Raw genomic sequence first — 19,554 nt, 5'->3', positions numbered from 1 at the left:
AAGAAGAAGAAGAACTAAAAAACCCTGGATCCCCCCAAAGTCTCCAAAGTCATGGGACTGGTCTCAAAAACATGAAATAATAAAAAAGGAACACATTTTGGTTTCTTTTTCACTTTTTGGTGTTTCAACATTCCAGAAAATTTTGGCCTTTTCCTCTTCAAACACTGAACATTCTTTCTTTAAATGAAAGTTGGCATTCTCAGAGAAGGATCACTCTGGAGATTCAGAATATATATTTAAATATTATAAAATTACAATTGTAAGAATTAGCATCATTGTGTAATTCACATCAGCTAGAACCTGACTTACAACGTAACACTGATGAAATGGGTAAAACTGATTTAAGAAGTGAAATACTGCTCAGCATGAATAGCAGTTGCAAAATCTCTACATAGGTAGGAACCACTGGGAAACAGATGTAAGTTTTACATTTCCATAATTTTAAATATCTTGCAGTGTAATTTACTCATGTCTTTATAGGTAAATTGCAAGACCAAAATATTAAACATTCTTAAATAAGACTGAGCTTGGAGATTTTGGGAGCTGAGGTTGAAGTATTCAAAAACTCTCTAGAAGACTAATTCCTCCTTTCCAGGAACACAGGCCATAGTGTTGAAAGCACACCCACAGTACTTCCTGAGACAGCTTGCACTGTGGGCCTCTCAAAGTTTGCAATAAAATTATGAATTATTAGTTACTTTGAATAATGCTTCCTCTGGGATCTGAATGCAGCATCTGAGTAGTCTAAACAAAAAGAATTGAAGAATTTGGCTGCTAGCTTCTACTGCTCATGTTTAAAAACAAGAAAACATCTTGCAGCACAAAAGAAGGACCTAGTTAGATACTGTTATTTTTTCTAACGTTCACTTAAAACGTGCTTACAATTATTTTTAAGGGATGAAGGCCAAGTAAAAACTATTAAGCTGAATATTCTAGGCAGAGAAAGTCTTCTGTGCCCTCTAGGAGTCCTTGAAGGTATGAAAGACATAGGAGCATGCAGTCAAATTAAGACTATTTCAGACAGAATCACTTTAGATTATAATTTTTTTTCTCTCTTCCCTACTTGCATTTTGTTTTTTAGGCCCCAGAGACAGACCACACGTTGACTGTATTCAACTCCCACTTGGCAACCACGAGCTGCCTGTCACTGGCTCTAAGGAACCAGCCCCAAACTACTCAAGCAGTTACTGACCCCACTTACCCTGGCTGATAGCAGGGGCAGGAGGTGCAACCCTTCCCCTGCTTTTCAGCTGCTGCAGTTCAAGTAAGTGGTAACTACATGGGCCTATCTTCAGTAGCTATTTAAAATAATGTGCAACTGTGGCAGCTGAGGTATAGAAATCTATTTTCCTGTGCTCCTTCTGCTAAAGGGCAGAAGGGCGGAGAAAAAGAGCTGAATCGCTTGTAAAATGCCAAAGCAAGATTCGTCAGCACCCATGAATCAGAGTTCACAAGCCAGCACCCTTACTTACAAGTACTGCTTTCTGCCACAGGTAGACCCATCAAACTGGGTGAGTCATGCAGAAAAAGCAAGAATGGCAGCCATATGGTACACACAGTATAAACCAAAAAAATCAGGCAGGCTTGAGCCTGTCACTAAAACAAGCATCAGCAAATTAAGATCAGGTGTAAATTCAGAGCATGCCTGGATCTAGGGTTTTGTTTTTTCTATACGCACCAATGAATTAACAGGAAACAGAACTCATGTCACTGATGTGAGTAAATCAGCAAATAACTCAGAACACTTTGAAAGACAGAATTGCAAACTCTAAAAATGTGAAAAAAGAAAGACATATGATACTGTAAATCCGGGAAGAATGATTTTCTTTCTGGACATGAAAGAATAAAACTATCAGATCAAGAAAGGTATCATATTGCTAGAGAATAACAAAGGCATACACATTTACAAATGGAAAAAATTACCCAATTCTTATCCCAAATTTTGATGAAAAGAATATTAAAGGTAAGTAGACAACTGGAACACAGAAGAAAATGCAATGTGGGCTTACCAAAACTAGACCATACAAGATAAAACCTGATAATGAATTGTCTTGAATAAAAATAGGTAATCGTTAGACAAGAAAAACAAAACGCAGTGTGTTTCAACCATATGGACTTCAATAAGCATATCAGAGACTGCRAGAGACAAGTACAAATACTGTTATTTGGAAAAGACTAAAGGTAAGAAGATAATAAGGTGTGCTGAAAGAAAACTATTTTGCTGGGGAACAATTACTGTCATAGCCTTTCAAAGATTCACATTGGGAACAGTGTTAAAAATTTTATTAGTAATCTTGGCACAGAAGTAGGAGAATACTAATGAAATTTGATGGTATATATCTGAGAGATATCAGGTATATGTGGCTACAACTATTTTAAATATATCTCACTGCTACTGCTACCTCTCTGCCAGAGTTGCTCTATGGCCCAGCTACCTGCAAATTCCACATACATTTTCTAGTAGCCCAACTTCCTCTCACRGTCCTGCTGCTGTCTCTGCAGATTTAAAGCTTAGCTAACTCAGATTCTTCAGGTAAAGTARTTCCAGTCAAGAGGGGGAACTCTAGGCAGGTATTGACAACATTAGACAAAATACTTGGTGTAAGTTCTTCTGAAAAACTATGTGTAGAAACCCTGATTCCTCTTGGAAAAAGTGCAGAGGTGGTCTTCTGGAAAAGTGACCAAGGCACTRGAGAGGCATTCCAAAAAAGGAAAATCCCCACGGAGTAATTCTCATTTTGATAAGCACCGGAAGGAGAGAAGAGACATTTAGGTCATCAGAAGAGTAAGATTCTGAAGGAGGAGATGAAAACAATCCAAGTAGCTGATGGCAAGGGCTGTATAAATCTTGAAAGACTACCTGAAACTGTTAAAGATCATGCATGATAATCAACAAACTTGCTACGAGTTCTATGTTCTTCAGGCAAAGCCAAAGCAAATGAGTTTTAAGCAGCAAACCTGAGGACTTGGGGCTGAAGTAGTGGAAAATTACTGATGATTCCTGTTGACTGTGTCATTCTACATTTTTTACAGACAATAAAAGAGTGGGCTGTATCTAGCACTGCAGAAATCTATACACAGAATCAATCTGCATTCCCACATGTTTAGTAAAAGCCACTAAAAACTTTATATTCATGGATTATTAACTTTACCCTCAGGAAAGGCAAGTTTCTGATGAGTAAAAGATGTTATCAGTAGCTCTACCTAATGAATCTGTTATTTCAAAATATCTTGCCAGGTGCCACATAGTCTCTTGCTATATGATTAGAGAAAGATTAGTTAGGAAGTGGTGGTGGGATAAATCAACCACACCTGCTTTCCTCTGTTCTCTTCTTGGCTCATGTGCTTGGAAAACATTTATATCCTTCTCCATCACTTTTCTCCATCACTTTTAATTACATCTAAGTACACTCAACAGAGATAATAAAAATATGGATTGCACCAGATGTACACCACAGCWCGTGATTTCTAATTTCTTTAAGGCAAGGGCTGTTAATGGCAAAACACCAGATTGTCTCCTTAAAAAAAAAAAAATAGAGGAATTTCGAGGGAGACTTTCCTCAACATCCCAGACCTCTACATCAGCACCTGCTATATTTTAGTAATTGAGTTACTCTACAGTAACACATTTATCTGCCAAGGATTATGAGTCTGTGATAGGTGGGGGGGAATGTACCGGTTTATGTATGTGCAAATTTCCACTTAGTGTCCATATTGCTGAGTGGACAGTGGTCTCCAAAGCATATTAGGAACCTTGATCTTCATGAATACATGATATGAAACCTGGTTCCCTTGTGTAAGCTTCCCTCCCTTTGCTTTCCAGGTTAAAGTCAAGTTAAACAATTGTTCTGACAATTTATACAATTAGCAGTTTTAGATAAATAATCCTTTTTGCTGCGAAGGAAGGATTCTGTGGAAACAAGGCAGGAAATTTTGACAGCTCATTGTGTTCCCAAATGAAACAGAGAGGGCAAAGGGAAACGGTAAGGGTACAGGTCCTCTTTTGTGTCCTCAGGCTGAAGATAYAGGGCTGGAACATTTCCGATCATAAACACGAAGAATTTGAGCCTTGGGGGAGCTCAGAACTAGATGCAGTCACGAGAACTTCCAGAGGAGACATCTCTGAATGAAACCACAGTTTGAATATTACCTTTTCCTCATTGAAACAAACAGATATGAAAACAAACCAAACAAATGTGGAGGATATAACAGGCGTCTGTCTATGTGGTGCATTATACCACTGAGAGCAAGGCCTGACACATATGACAAATTCTAGTACAGGAAAATCAAATATGGAGCAAGAAACACAGTACCACTGCAGCTGCAGTGTCAACGTAATTTCAAGATGGGCAGAAGGGTTAAGGAAAGAATGAGGCAGCTCGGAGCTGCCTCGACATCTGGAGTGAAGAACCATCTGCACTAAGGAAAACAGCTTCTCCAAGGCTTGCCTGCAATGACGTGGGATTCAATTTCACTGAACAAGCACAGCAAATTAAGAGAGAAAACTGGGCTACAGCCGTGACAAAACAACAAAACTACTTCATGCACCAGAAGTTAGGATAAGCCACCAAATTATTGATTTTATGTAGTATACAGCTCCATGTGGTAAGTCATGAATACCACAGAAAATTCACAAGAGGTTAGAAGTATTTACTCCAGTCAGATTTTTCTAAGATTTTATCCAAATATTTCTTAAGCTGACTGTTTTAGGATACATAATGCAGTGGCTGAGTACTTTCCATGGAAAACAGAATGGCAGTAATAAGGCCTCTAGTGGACTCCAYGGAGTCCCTGGCTGTTTTACTATTTCAGCTAATAAAAAGGCTTGGGATTTCTGAGATGGAGGAAGATGAGTTGTTGATGTTTTAGATGTCATTCCGACCTCGGTGGAAAGTTTTCTAAAAGAGGAAAGCGTTGCTGCGTAAAAGTAGGCAAACTCAGTCTACAAGTTAGAAAAATTACTAGAATTATTTTTAATTTGAAAATTTTTCAGGCTTGTCCCTGCCTGATTCATATTTGTACTTGTTTGGGTTATTTTTGTTCTGTTGTCTTAGGGTTATAAAAATTGTTGTTATGAATTACTGTCTGGAAAAAGCATTTTAGGCAGAGTTCCTCATGTGCATAAGTTTTTCAGTGAACAAAAACCTCTGAACAGATCCAGTGAGACAGACATCGGAGGCTGCAGAGGCAGGATAACGCTCTTTTCCAACAAGAGAACTGGGGGAGTCACCTCACTTGACCCATTTTTAAGCACTAAACTCTTAAGCATTTAAATATTTTAAAACATGAGGGTTTCTGCCCCATACAGTGCATGTTTCTACTATTTCTGGTAACAGTCCTAATTAGCTCTCAAGCAGTGCTTTCATCCAGCATGTTCTGCAGTTTCATTTCAGAATATTTTGCAAAGATACCTGTTGATATTCCCTTATTACAAAAAAGGGATAAAATGATGGTGCAGAGTATTACACAGGAAATCACCTAATTCCCCCTGCAGCAGTCTATCCTGTGAACATACAACCTCCAAGTAGTAATAAGTAAATAAATGAACAGACTGTTACTTGTACAGGTAGTACATTCTCAGCTTAGGGCTTGAATTAATTTTCAAAGTTTTTATCTATTTCCTTTTTTCAAAGCAGAACCTTAAACAAGTTGAATGAAAATAGACATTTCCCATGGAGAGTTAAATTCCTAGGAAAAAGCCTCTTTCACTTAAAAATAAATACTTTGATTTGTTTTCTTTTTTTCAGCACTCAGTTACTTGAATTTAAAATACCATCTCTAGATCAGCAACGGTTGAAGATGAAACATTTCACTTACCTTCTGTTTTCTTATTAAATTGTATTTGGAATGAATGGGGGATCTGAAGCTCAACATGAACTACTGACTCTGCCTGGCTGTACTGGGCAACTGTAATTTCTGCCCTCCTTTACTAAAACTTGCCCTATCTTAGCTGTTTAAACAATATTAACAGTGCTGCTTGTGCCTATCCAGATACATGCTAGAAAGAAACTCTGCTCAAAAAGCCCTCCTCAGTACTAGAAGTTTCCTGATAAGATGGCTTTTGCACTGACAGATAGCCTGGATATACAGCCAGGGGAGACATTAGGATCCACAAGCATGTTTATTTTATTTTATTTTATTTTATTTTATTTTATTTTTTAACATCTGGTTCATTTTGGCAAATGAGCATCTTGACTAAACGTAACTTAAGATGTTTTATGGACACCTTTGAAATCCTTCCTTAAACCTTTTCAGGTCACATCAAAAATTCAGGGGAAAAGATTTTGAACTAAAATATCTTGAGGCAAAACTATTACAAYACTGTATCAGACTTTGAAAAAGTGCTTGCAGACAAACTGAAATCTAGGAGGAAGAAAAAGCTGCTCATGGAGAATCAGCTGGCAGCAGTCACTGGAAATTCATATGCTCACCCAGTTGCCATATTGTTCTCTTCACCCATCTGTTCGCTCCTGCATGAGCAAACACTGACTGTATAAGAGAATAACTGCCTCCAACTGAAAAAATGGCCAGAGTCTGTGATGACAGACAATCCTAAATAGTCCAGACAAGATAACTTCCCCAAAAGCCAGTACGTTGTACTGCATGGAGAATGCTTTCAGCTGTTTCAGAGTTTGATAATGGGCTAGGAATTGCTGCCCAAAGCCCAGATTTATTTCACCCAACCTTTGGCATGARGCAGTGGAGAGGAATAAGTGCCTCCACCCAGGGATTAAGCCTTAAATGGACTGCACTACCTTTCACAGTTGCATGTTTTCGACTTTGACTGCAGTTCCTGAACTGGGCGCCACAGTAACGAAACACAGCGTAAAGGAGGAAGAATCTGAGCCCTTGTCTGTGATGATGGCTTGCACACAGCTGAGACCACACCAAGCTTTTTACCAGTAAGTGTGCTCCTAACTGTGATTATCCCTCTGACAGTTGCTATTTATTTTGTAATACATGTAATAGACACATTGAGCTCACACTGATGTGGGCACACACAAAAAATACAGTGTGCTGGAACATACAGTGTAGTATTATTCCACGACTCAGTTAAACAAAAATCAATGCTTCTTACGCAATAGTATTTCGACTGCTGTTTTTCTCTGGATTGAGAACCTGAAATAACTGTGTCCTAGTTACTACTGTGTGATAGTCATTTAACTATCAACCTTTTCTAGCAAAAAGGACAAAAGTTTATATAAGCATATATATGAGATCTGAAACCACAGAACACAAGGACACAAAGGGAGCATGAGAACATCGGTAAAAGCCATGGACTACTTATTCACATACACACTTCTCATTTTGGGAGAAATCAAAAATTCAGATGTAGAATTGTGCCAGCAAGTTTTTCAAAACTCAGCCAACAGCTTTCATATGTTAGAAGAAAGATGGATAAGCCTTGTATCTGGCAGCAAGGAAACTTCATAGCCACTTGTTGAACTAAAAGAGGAGGCAGGTCGTGGAAAACAGAATGCAACGAGAAAGCACAGGGAGTTGTATAAATATACTGTTATAAATGCAGAAGACAGAAATCATCCATCACCACCTCCATACCTGAAGGGAATAGCTTAGACAACCACCTTGCCTTTGGTAAATATTGTGCTTCAACTGTACAATAATCAGCTAGAACTTACTACCTAGAAGGCTGAACTCAATAGTCAAAGAAGGAAAGGAAAGCCTGGGAAAACAGGGAGCTAGCAGGAGACACGGCATACTCTGCCCCTGCTTCTCTTCTTCAGCTGATCCCTTTACAACCCCAGCTGTTGCCTGAGCTGCAGCCTGTCTCTCTCCCAAGCAGTAGCCCCCGATGGACAGTGTCTCGGGAGCTTCCCTGCTGCTCCGGCCCCACACGGCAGTATTTTGGCTGGCCTGAGTCTGATTGTGCTGCTGCTGCTCAGCAAAGTTCAGAGCAGTAAAAGTGGCCCCTTTGCTGGATCTGGACACCAGACTGGCAGTGGGCTGGATCCTGTTAGTGTTTTGAATGTTACTGCTTCCCGTGTTAGAGCTAAGAACCAGCTGTCCGCATTTGGGAGGTTTTAGATTGCATTATTGAGGCTTTAGTCCTGCCTGCCTGCCTCCAAACATCCGTCACTGACTTTTCATGGAAAGAGGATAGTAATGCAGGTAGGGCACGGAAGTATCTTGTTAATTCTTGACTTCCAAAATTGTTGGATAGCTTATGAATTACTCTGCATTAGCAGATGGGAGTTAAGTCAGCAGGCTCAGTTACTTCTGTCACTATCATTGCTATTGTGCTGGGGCCCTGCTGGGAAGCAATAAAACTTGCTAGCTTTCTCACCTATGAAATTAAATCTAAAAGAATAGTTAAAAACTAAAGGATACATCTTGAAATGATAAAAGCTGTAACGAAAGTCATAACAACAGCTATAGTGTGCTCTTAGCAACAGGTAGTAGGTTGCATTACCATGGTAACTTTAAAGTCTTACTGTCATACTTCTTCATCCCTCTCCCAGATAAATTATAGCATGAGGAAAACCACATTATTAATTATTTAAATTGTACTTCCTGGAATCTAGTCTTCTGCCAGACTCCCCCCTACTAAAATAAATATGTACTTAACAATTTCTGTAGACTTATACACTTCCAATCCACATATTTGCCAAAATATGTTAAGTAGTTTAATATAATAACTTCCATTTTACATAAGGAAAAGARCACAAAGAATGTGTGTTTTGTTCAAGACCAATGACAAAACCATATCTAGAGTTCCGGTCTTCTTTTATATGTTTCATGCATTAGGTCAAACTACTTCTTTTGCAAGTTTCCATAAGATAAGATTTTCTTCACTCATAGTTACATCCAGACCTTAAACTCTCCAGACTATAAATTATTTTCTTAACTGTCATAAAACTCTAGCTGTGGATGCCCTTTCAGAGATCTCTTAGCACTCGCCTACGTTTTGCAATGTCCAACTAAAACTGCCTCAGAGTTTTCTACATATGATTCTATTACATGGATTTCTGATTTGAACATTGTCAGGGCTTTAAATGATTTGTCTGTAAGAACAGACCTGGACCTCTTGAACCTTTCAATGAGGATTTTAAAGTTGAAGAGTAGGTTCTTTTTCTGCAGAAARTTGAAGTAATAGTTGTTGAACATTTGTTCACAAGTTTGCTTTCCTATTTTTCATTCTCATTTCTCATCTATGTATAATATTTATTAGGTGAAATTTGTAATGTGCATTGCTAATGGAATTATTTTTATTTTACAGGTTCCTTAGGAACAGTTATTTGCAAGCATGTGCATTTTATTCTGGGTTGATTAGCATTCTCATTTTCTGCTCTAGCAGCATTGTACAGCCAAGCAGAAATTTTAAGTATGATGCTACAATCCACATATGTCTAACACAGCCAATTAGTAAAATTTGATATATATTTACAAATATATTTAAAAATATATTTATTTGCATCAAATAATAATTGACATCATGATATAAATAAATTTTAATAATAAAATTATTAGAATTGCATGGCTGCCACTTTCTTCTCATAGGAGAGGAGATTCAGCCTCTTCAGACTCAGCCTTGCTCCCTGTATCTAACACTTCTAAGGGTTGTAAAGTGCTTACACACCCTTTTAAGGTACATCAGTACAGAGTCAACTTTACAGGTAATTAAGAGAGACACAACAAAGTAAATGAATCTCTGTCTTGTTCATCAACCACATGCTCATCCTTCCTCCTCARTCCCAGCCCGCCCTTCCTTCCCTCTTTTCCACCTCCCCTTTGTGCTATTTTTTCTTAGCTCCAGCGTGACCCTTCCTCCTCCCCTTCCCTTGGACTCACAGCTCGCCCAGTCTCCCACCTAATCGCTCGGGCTTTTCCCGAGGAGGTCGGAGTACCGCAGGGCTCGGCCGGAGGAAGCAGCAGTAGTGCTCCTCCTGATGGGGCTGCCCCGGGTCCTCGGGGCGGGAGACAGTACGAACCGGGCAGGGAGGAGGAGGAAGCGCTGAGCGCTGGCTCCGACCTGCGCCAAGTTGCCTGCAATATCTTGCAGGAGAAAACTTTTCTCGCTCCCTGAAGCTTTGCTGTGAAGAAGAGTTTTATCCTACACAAGAGACAGCAGGAGCCAAATACTTGAGATTAAGGAAGTTCTTTTATTCAATTTTTGTTTGTTCATCATATGCTGTAATAAATTCTCTTTTGTATTCAAAAGCAGTAGCTAGAGCCAAAAGCTGGGAAATTTCTTTCTTTCTATTTTTTTTTTTAATTTGAATTGGTTTTAATTTCTCTGTGAAACACATAAATACCTCTGTAACTCAGTGAATTACTGAACAGGAAGACAAGAGAATGGTTAAAATAGGCACAGGTACCCTTAGTGCTAATTGCTTATTCAAGATGAGAACTGCTTGAGCTAGCCAACATTTTATCATGCAGTATTTTTGCATCAGGAAATATTATTCTGATAAAATATTTTTTTCCAAAAAGAATGCTTTTCTGTTTAGAAAACAACTACAAGTGACATATGCAGATAATATAAATGTTTGGAGTGGAATGCTTTTATTTTGATGCTAGATGCAGGAATAAAATTGCATGAAGTGGAAACAAAGCCTGAGTGTTCTACAGTTTGGGAAACACTTCTCTTGCTTTTTGCACCATRCTTCCCAAACAACATGCAAATCTTATGAGCAATGGGCTGAATCTTCAAASTCTCCTGCCATAAACCTCCAAATTCAAAGACCTAATCTGGCTAGATTTTAGCAAATACTTTATCTTTTGTAAAAAAATCTGTTTCTATCATGGATAATCTTGAAGCTATCTGCTATGAAAGCCAAACTTGGATAGGTTACCATGAGCTGTTCTAACACTCTTTTTTTGAGATTAAGTTGTTTCTAGCAGTCTTTGTTGATGAGATTTGGTTCTGCCTTGGGAATCCCAATAGCAAACTTGGGAATCCCAAACTAAAGCTAACTCTTTCACTGCTTTATTTTTCTACATATCCCAGTCAAAAATAAAGCAYAGAGTATGTACCTGTAAATGTAAACCTATGTATACCTATATCAGCCTGAACAAATGTGAACATATTGCACTAGTTACAGTCATATTAAATCACACTTTAATATGACTATCAGTAAAAAAAAAGCCTTTAAATTGAAAACTATATTTTYGATAAATTAAAAAATTCAATAGCCATTTTTAATAAACATTTTGATTAAGTATATCAAAATTCAAGAAGAAAGAATTTTACAAAGGCATCTTTCAGTAAAAAACACCAGGTCATTAAACTATTTCAGCTGTCTTCAATACTGACCTATTTTGTAGCTTATGGAGTTTAGAGAAACTCAGAACTCTGTGACCAGGATATTCTGTGGAAATTCTCTTGCATTTCTCACAAGCTCTTCTGAAGCAGTTTGTATTTTTCAGAACTGGAAAAACAATGCTCGACTAAAGAGACCACTGATCCAGATCATGCACTGTCAATGCTATGTACATATGCATTTAAAATTTAAAACTTTGGAAAAGCTTCTTTGTGCAGTGCCACAAGAGGAAGACCTTAATCAATCTCAGTATACTCAGAAACATTAACCTACCCTCTGTGCCCCGTTCACTGTTATGGTTCAGTTACATCAAATATTTACTATCTAAAGGACAATTAAATAGCAGTTTACTTTCTTTATTCTTTATTCAATGCACATTCATAAAAGAGGTGAACATAAGCTGGCTTAAACAAAAATGATTAACTACATATTTCTGTAATTAGAATACTGTCAATAAACACATCTTCTTAGGTGCTTGCCATTGGCAAAAAATCCTATTTCCCTAAAACTTTGTTTCATGTTTCCCTTCATTTGTGATGGCTGACCCCTGGGCTACCAAGTGGCTTCATTACCAGCTGCCTCCCCAACAGCCTTCCCCAGCAGATGTACTGGGACCACCAGCTTAGCTGAGCCCCATCAGATGTGCAAGCTGCTGCCAGGTAGCCTCTGACAGGTTTGTCCTTGTGAATACTTGTCCTTGTGAATACTGTTTTATCTCTCAGCTCCTAACCCCAGAAACTGCAAAAACTTAATATCTAAAAGAAAAAGGAACTACCAAGATACAGAGAGAGGAAAGTAGAAATGGCTTGGACTTGGCTCTTCTCTGAGGAGCATGCACAGAGCAGGGGAAGGAATATATTCTCCTCCTTCCTTGTCCACTGTATGTCCCTTTATAAAAAGTGGAAGAAAATCTGTTTGTCAGACCAGGACTACAAACTACTCAGGGCTCAACCTTTTCATCAATAAATGTCTGTTCAATAATCTTCCAAAACCACTGTAAATGGACAGGGACATGAAACAACAATGCAAAAATCATATTATTAATATGGTACTTAATTTACTAAGTGGTCTAACTCAAAGTTCTGGATACATAAACCATTAGGCTGGAGCTACACCTAGAAGCCAGAACTRTGGTTTGGGCTCATCATTGGTGTTAAGTTTGCCAGAGCTAATCTACTGTGTCAGTGCCGAGAAGACGGACACGCACAAGGGCTCCATACTCTTCAGAAGCAGAGCATGGCAGTAAAGGGAGAGTTGATAGCAAAGGAATGCCAGGATCATATATATATATATATATTTTTTTCCCCACAAAGCTGACTCTGTAATTTCTATTTAATGTCTTCCACTTACTTCATCATCTAAGAAGTCCTGCTARTAAACATATTTAATTGTGCTATCTACATTATTTCTTATTTGAAGTTAACGAAAAACCTTTCACCTTTTCCACCCATTTTTAGCATAGGAAAAAAAAAGYAAACAAAACAAAGCCAACAAATACTATGAATATTTCAAACACATTTATATTAGAAATGCTAGGTTTTGTCATTGGCAGCCTATGCTACAACACTACCTTTCTCCACAACTGGGGCTGAAAACAGAAGCTCAGATTTTTGCCTCCTACATTTTAACATGTTCGTTGGGAATCCAAATAATGGCTGAAGTCTTTCAGAAAAAGAGAACACTGCAATCTAATATTTCTAATGTAACAAACAAGCAAATTTTTGGGGGTGGAGGCAAAAACCACCGAGATGTTTTTATAAATGCCAAAGGCACAACAAAATGTACAAACAATATTTTAATTTTGTTTTGTCTCAAAATTTACCTTTAAATTAAAATTTAGCAGCCCAAAAGTTCTGTTTCAGATATTCATTGAAGAGATCATTTTCTGAGTGTGCCAGCTTCTGAGGCTCCTCCTCAAATAGTATTTTAAAGGAGGAAGAACAAGACAGTTGCTTCAGTCTTTGCTTTTCACAAACATCTGTAAATTCCAATAGGGAATAACTCTGGCAAAGACTTTTTTGGCATGTTGAGTGGGAGCACATAAAAAGATATTTCTCAACTCATCATACTCTTGGGCAATTCAAACTAAGCAGAGATTTTATCTTTTTAGGCTTTTTTTGGTATTTTTCCTAGATTCTACTTTTATATTCAGTAGCTAACAGCTACCAAAGAAATTTGAAGAACTATGTGAAAAATAAACTTAACTAGTGATCTTCTACTTACAAATGATAAATAATGCAAATGTTCTGCAAATTAGACTTTGAATTTGTTACAGAAAAGAAATTCAGAAACTCTTTGCTGGAAACCTCACAAGAACTTTCTCTCTCCAAGTATTTGGCTAGGTCTCATCAAATCTGTGAAACACTTATCTAAACACTTGAGAATTTCACAAAGGTTAAATTTTAATTTGGTTCTACACTGAAGATAGAGTCCATGAAGATTTCTAAGAATCAGCTCATCATTATCACATTACAGAAGAATGTCATAAAATACTGACTATAGTTGTAAAACTGACTAATGTTTTGGACTAGACTCTAATACATGATGGGGAAAATGCTATATTCTRTTAGTTCCCATGTAGGTGTAGCAAGGCAATGTGTACTGTACTCGGAGACATTCAAATACAAATAATATGTCAACTACACAGAAAAAAATGTTGAACAAAATTTTACCAATAAATAGAAGTGTGCCTAAAATCCCAATGAAAGGTGTATATTCCAGCTTCCTTAAACTAGGCTTTCTATTTTATTCCTCCCCAAAACCTCACAGCTAAGTAATTCTCCCTTCAGAATGTAGCAGGATCCATCCCTGCAGAGAGACATTGTTACAGAGACACATAAATAACTTGTAGCACCAGGTTATTTGAGTAGGAAGTGTACTGCAGCTTTGAACCCACACTGGAGGCTTGTTGCTTCCATGTGAGACATTCCTATCCTCCCATTTTTATAAAATAAAGCCCTGTAAATTATTATTATTTTTTTTTTGCCTAGATCTCAGATATCAAGTACTGGTGTATAATTTGATGGAAAGACATCTTTCATTGTAATTAAGAGCTTCAAATCTCTACTTAACTTTTCTTTGTATAGCGTACAGTTGTAGGACACCTTAGGTTCCAGAGGAAAACAACAGACAAGTCTATAAAGTCTACAAAGAAAGCTGAACTTACTACAGAGCTCCAAACACATCTTTATGTATTTGGGGTCTAACATGTAGGAAGTTGCCAACTCTTTTAAAACTTGGTTTTAGAGCATGGACCACTGGACCACTGGCATTTCAGGCCAGAATTTGTGACTGATTCCTCCACTCCAAATATTATTATTTCAAAAATATTATTAGAACACAAGTTCTGGCCAGGACTATCTCCACACTGTCTATACTCAACAGTCAGTTCTAGACGCCAGATTTATGTAAATTGTTTGACTGATCACTGTCACAAAGAATTTTCTCAATCTTAAAATATCTTCTGTCCCCATATAACTTCTGCTGAGCTTTTCTGGTCTCACTGTCTCTACCTTTTTTCTCCTTTCACACCTATTTCATCCTCCTTTAGTTTGTCAACATAGAAAATCTTTCTCTCCAAAACAGAAAGGGTTCTCACTTCCCACACCATGGGATCTATAAGGTCTTTCATTATGGGTAATTTTTTCCTACTTTTTACAAAGGTCTCTGTGAATCAGCTGAGGAAACCAAGAGGAGAGCTAGTGAGCTAGTTACCTTCATGACCTTCCAGGGGCAACTTGTTCTCTCCAATACCCCTGCATCAGCACTGATCTCCAAGGCATTAATWAAAACATTAACATAATAGAGGTAATGAGAGATAGGAAGGATGAATAAATTTTAYGTATCTTACTACTAGCATGAAATAGTCAGGAAAACAGATAACAGCAGTGTCATGGAGATGACACTGACTGCATGGGCATAGTAGAGCACTGTTCATTTATACTGAAGAATCCACGTTGTCTGACACTTTCTTATTCTATTCCTTAAATTTATAATTGYGAAAAAGCCTTTCAAAAACAGGCACATGCATGTCTGTATTATTGTGAAATGTCTGGCAGCTGTTGGTTTGGTTAATATGGAAGGGCAGAAAGACACAGGCTCCAAAATGCAATGAACTCAAAGTCCCAACACTGTTTCTCAACATCTGCATGCAGGCAGAAACACACCTACCCAACGCAGTCCTAACTCAGGCCTTTGAAGTGATCACAAAAGTGGAAAAGACTTCAAAAGGTAATCTAGAAATGRGAGGACAGCTCTTTTTTAAAAGCAGGCACCTGGAAACATTACTCCCACAGCCTTTTGGATTATAGGTTTACATAACAGAGGGTATGATATGGAGAAAGAAGGTCAGGCCAATCTTCTTGACCTGCATGTGATTTTTTCCCAAGCGGTCTGGCTACTACTGCTACTCACACAAGCCTGTACAGAAGTGACAAGTTTATCCATTCACAAGCACAGCTCTCATTCTACTGCGCACTTTCATATCAGTGCCACTGCGTCCAATGCCTGAGAGCATTAAACATGGGATTGTAAATTATATGACAATTAGTACATAACTCAAACCCAATTCTCAAGCATGATTGTCTAAGAACAGGATCATGAAACCAGCAGATACACAGGAGAGGGGAAAAAAGGCAATAGGGATGACGAAATAATCACAAAGCCAGAGATAACAGGGAAAGGGTTATGGAGACACCAAGGCAAAGGACATCTGAGAAAGCATTTACAAGTAATAGGGAAAAAGCAAAGGCATCACAAGCCCACTCTGATGGACAGCAAAAGATGACATCACTGTGGTGCTCATTTGGAAGAGTCTTAAAGAGGAGGAAAGCACTGGGAAGGACGTGGGGCTGCATCTCAGAATGGATTTGCTTCATTTTGCTTTCACAATTTGCCTCGTAGGACAGCAGCACAAGGTAGAAGCAATTAGTGCTTGTGTTGGCTCCTGCAGCTGCTATGAGAAGAACTGCCGGCCCACCACTGGCAGAGCAGGCAGGTATCTTCCCTGCCCTGCATGCCATGGGCTGCTGGGCAGGGAGATCTCATACATGCAACAACCAGTGCAAGTGGCTGCCACAAGGGAGTTAAACAGACTGTCCTCCTTTTTCACCTGAAAAGACAAATCTCATTTTCCTGAGTTGAGTTTCCCTTAGTGTATAAAAGAAAATAAAAAAAGTTCAGCCACTCTGGAACTGGAATGGGGTTCTGGAGGTGGTCAGTCACCTTCTCATTGCTTGATCTTCACTGTTACCTCACTTTCCTGTCTCAGTGGTTCTGTAATTGACACCATCACTGGGGCTCCGGGAAGAGTAAACATGTTGGGCTGGGGTGCTGCTGGAGTGAAAAAGGAGAAGGGAAGGGTTACTGAGGCTGTGTGTCTCAGAGCCTTGCCACTGAAGGAGTAGGCAGCCAGAGTTCATCCATGGCCTTGGGGCAGTGGCAGAAGTTACTGTTCCCAAATCTTTCCTTTAATCAGAAAACGACCAAGTGGCTCCATCCAGATTCAGATGCTGCGGAGTCTGAGGAACCACTGGGGTCAGTGAAAACATAAATACCAGTTGTTAGGGGGAACAAAGCTCAGACAATCAGGATCCCACTAGAGTTACTCTATTTGCATATTACTGAGTAGTCTTGACATTTTGGATGAGCAAATGAATTGGAAATTACAACTTGTAAAACCTACATGTATTCAAGACCTCGATCCCTCAGTCACAGAACTCTCATCCCCAAATGAGCAGTGACACTGTAGGCTCCCACGTCACTCATGTCAGGCAGCAAGGACAATTCAGCAGAGAATAGTACACTAGATCCAAAAGAATAGATCCAAAATTCACTTCTTTATTCACCGTTTTCATTCTGTCCCATTAAAACATTGAGTCTGAGTACAGCAGACAGAAACTCCATTAGTTTGAGGTTATTATTGGCTTTATAAAATAAAAAGAATGCATAACAATAAGAAGTAAGCATTGCATCTACCATCAAYATGTACTGGTACACACACAAAGGAAAAATACTCTACTATATGACAATATTTATTGGTAGTCAGAACATTTTGGATACAGAATATTTGTTCTTTAGGTAAGTCAAGAATAAGTCAAGAATGGATCCCATACTGTAAGTCTTTTTTTTTTTTTTTTTTTTTAAAAAAGTTTGCTCTGATGAGATACATTGGTGATGGAAAAACTGAACTGTGTTTTAGTATACTGCAAGTTTTGGTAGAGAAAGAAATTACTGCTTTGAGCAATACCTTGCCCAATTGCTGTAAAATGCAGACTATTGGATTTTCTTTCTGCATAAACAGAGCTTTTCAGAGACAACAGAAGCATAGATAGCTAAATCAGTATATTACAGATGTCATTCTAGTCTCTTCCAGAACTACTGTGCATTGGAAGAGTCTTCTTTCCCAACAACCTCTGTAGCTATACCTACCATCATTAGAAAATGTGCTTTATCACAAAGAGAGAGTGTGCTAGCCATAGAGTACAAATGTTTTCTTTATATGTAAAACACATGTAGTATGGGGTCGAAGGAGGGGAAGAGACCAAAGGCAACTCTTCTATATCTTTTTCTATTGTTTAGGTCTTACCACATTTTCTATTGAAATCAAATAGATTCGAGCTTTCTGGAATTCATACAAATCATCTATTCAACACGGGAATATGTAGTGTGATGAGAACTTTTCTATAAATATTAACAATACACACAGTAGAAAAACCTCCTACTCCATAGGATATCTTCAAATATCTTGAGAAAATTTCATATCCTGCTACTTGTGGGGCACATCTTGCCTGACCAAGACAGGCTTACAGGTTTGATAAATTCTTCAGAGAAATTCTTTAACAATCTTAACTCTCTAATCTTAACAAAAGTAGTAAATAGTACAGGTGGTGAGAATATGTTCATTTTACTAAAACCTATTCAGCACATCCAAGAAAGCTTAATCTCTACCAGTTCTTCAAAGGCTTTTATTATTTTAGACAATAAAGTAAACTTTCAATACGACCTTGATCTTTTTCTACCCTATTAGTATCTAACTGAATTCTTACCCTACTTAATGCATTTAAAGTTTTTTTCCTCCTGTTTTTTCCAAAATAGCAGACACTTATCATTTTAGAATTATCATAACTAATTGTATACCCCCACTCTTTGCCAACTTTATGTGCTTGGTATTTTATTGCTTTTAAGAGGAAAAGTGGGTTTGTATAAGCAGCCCTACATCATTTACTTGGCAAACTATTTGCTCCATCTGTGACTGGTCCTTTAGTTTGGAAGTTCCTGCTTAATTGCTGTGGACAGATGTTCCATTGCTGTAGTGCTAAACACCGTGGAGGCCCCTGCCACATAATAAATCAATTTAAAGAAGTTCCATTCCCTCGTTCAAAAGCCTCAAAATTCTTATAGACAGCAGAAGTGGAAGCTCTGAACTCACCTCCAAAGCTGTATTTTTCTAAATGCAGCATTTCTATGTATCTGTTTTATGTGTTCAGGGCATTTTTTTTTTTGTCAAGAGACCACCAGAAAACTTGCCTGTTATTGTTCTGCACTGTAAAGATCATGCTGAAGCTCTTTTATAACTATCTGAAATTTGTTTCCCTACGTCAATACTCCCCCTAAGTGACTGATCTGGTATACATACCTAACTATCTTGTTATTAGTCTGGCAGTATTGGGGGGAAGGAAGACAAAAATCATCAACTCACATGAATGAAATACGTCTACATGACAAGCAGTCTTTTCTYTGCTTTAGAGTAAATTACAAATAATTTTGCTTTCTTCCAGGAAGAAGGACTCCCCTGGAGAGCAAGGCTTTTAATGAGTTTGCCAGATTTTCTGTATGCTGCTTGTGTGGTAATCTGTCATCCTGACCTACCAAGGCTAGACTTATATAACCTGCCTACAGTCTCCCCCCCACCTTGACTTTGGGGKATATATTTTCCCCAAATTCAGGGAGGAGTGGACTGCACATAGCAGCAACCCCCACTTTGTTCCAAGGTATCTCCCTCAGACTGGTCTTGTAAAAAATGCATTTCTTATAATGGCACAATAATACATCTGTCTATCTTTGCTCCATACAAAAAACCCCCACTTTTGACAGAGTTTTTGTCCCTTTAACACTTACTGAGATCATTTTTATTGGCTGACCTTTTCCACCATAACTTTCTAAGCCTCTACGCCTTTTATTCTCTCTGTCTTCAGGACATATTTCCATCCCCCTCAGCCTGAAGCCTGCCAAAGCTTTTATAATTTGTTGGATATCACCAACTATAGGAGGA

The 19,554-nt window shown here is 38.3% G+C and overlaps 1 protein-coding gene across 1 annotated transcript in view; it reads right to left on the bottom strand.

The window, feature by feature from the left end:
* The window catches only part of PDE7B (phosphodiesterase 7B), a 91,668-nt gene that overhangs the window by 39,276 nt on the left and 32,838 nt on the right, over window positions 1–19,554 (bottom strand). The gene's annotated exons all lie outside the window — the stretch shown is intronic.

Source organism: Rhea americana, unplaced genomic scaffold (genome assembly GCF_003343005.1).
Source record: "Rhea americana isolate MKP2758 unplaced genomic scaffold, rheAme1 scaffold_337, whole genome shotgun sequence".
In the NCBI taxonomy this organism is placed as follows: domain Eukaryota; kingdom Metazoa; phylum Chordata; class Aves; order Rheiformes; family Rheidae; genus Rhea; species Rhea americana.
Note: the sequence above shows the minus strand (reverse complement) of the source record. Positions and strands in the feature narration are given on the sequence as shown.